This window comes from Otolemur garnettii, unplaced genomic scaffold, assembly GCF_000181295.1.
Source record: "Otolemur garnettii isolate 467f Iridium unplaced genomic scaffold, OtoGar3 scaffold00112, whole genome shotgun sequence".
NCBI classification, from domain to species: domain Eukaryota; kingdom Metazoa; phylum Chordata; class Mammalia; order Primates; family Galagidae; genus Otolemur; species Otolemur garnettii.
In genome coordinates, this window is record NW_003852507.1 from 1,341,200 (window position 1) to 1,342,296 (window position 1,097).

General features: G+C 48.6%; 1 protein-coding gene across 2 annotated transcripts in view; it reads left to right on the forward strand.

The window, feature by feature from the left end:
- The window catches only part of FLOT2 (flotillin 2), a 20,526-nt gene that overhangs the window by 8,416 nt on the left and 11,013 nt on the right, over positions 1 to 1,097 (forward strand). The window lies entirely within an intron of this gene.

Consider the following 1,097-nt stretch of genomic DNA (forward strand, 5'->3'; position numbering starts at 1 on the left):
TGATGGGACCATGGTCGCTCAGGGGACCCTCAGCACCTGCCTCTCCTGCTCTCAGGAAGCTGAATGCAAGAAGGAGATGTTGGATGTGAAATTCAGCTTGGGAGGCTGAGGCAGGAGACTCGCTTGAGCCCTGGAGTTGGAGGTTCCTGTGAGCTGTGATGCCATGGCACTCTACCCAGGGGGACAGCTTGAGGCTCTGTCTCAAAAAAAAAAAAAAAGAAAGAAACCCAGGAGCATTCACTATTAATTTTTCTCAGTTCTTTTTTTTTTTTTTTAGAGTGCTATGGCACCATAGCTCACAGCAACCTCAAACTCCTAGGTTTGAGAAATTATCTCGCCTCTTGAGTAGCTGGAACTACAGGCGCCTGCCACAACACATGGCTAATTTTTCTATTTTAGTAGAGGTGTGGGTCTCACTCTTGCACAGGCTGTTCTTGAACTCCTGAGCTCAAGAGATCCTCCCACCTCAGCTATCTAGAGGGCTAGGATTACAGGCGTGAGCTACCATGGCTAGCCCTAATTTTTCTCAGTTCTGTATAAAGAACATGTTGAGTATGTCCACAGGCTAGATCTGGGCTATAGCTGAATTAGATATTCTATTTAGTTGATGCAGTTTCCAGGAACCACTTCCTTTTGGGGCCTTTTCCTTTTCTCTTCACTTCCGTTGGTACCATGAATGGGCCTTTGAGGCCTTGCCTTCCCCACCCTTTCTCACAAGAGAGAAAAAGTCACTCTGAAGCCTCTGGAAGTAGAGAACCAGCCTCACTAAGATGTGTCTGCCAGGCACAGCAAGGCTCCCACCCTGGCTCTAAGACTCTCCCTCCCTCCCACCAGCCCCACCATGTTGCCCTCCCTTGTGCATTCATTCTCTCTCTGTTTGCACCCAGCCTGAGAATAGGCAGACCACATAGTATTGTCATCACAGGACAAGGTTCCTGTCCTACCCTCACCTCCTTCGAGACAGGAATTGTATCTTCCTCTCTGTATTTCTAGCACAGAAAAGCACTCTACCTACTTGAATGAATGCTTGAATGAAGAATGGAAGCTCTGGCTTGGCGCCTGTGGCTCAAGCAGCTAAGGCGCCAGCCACATACACC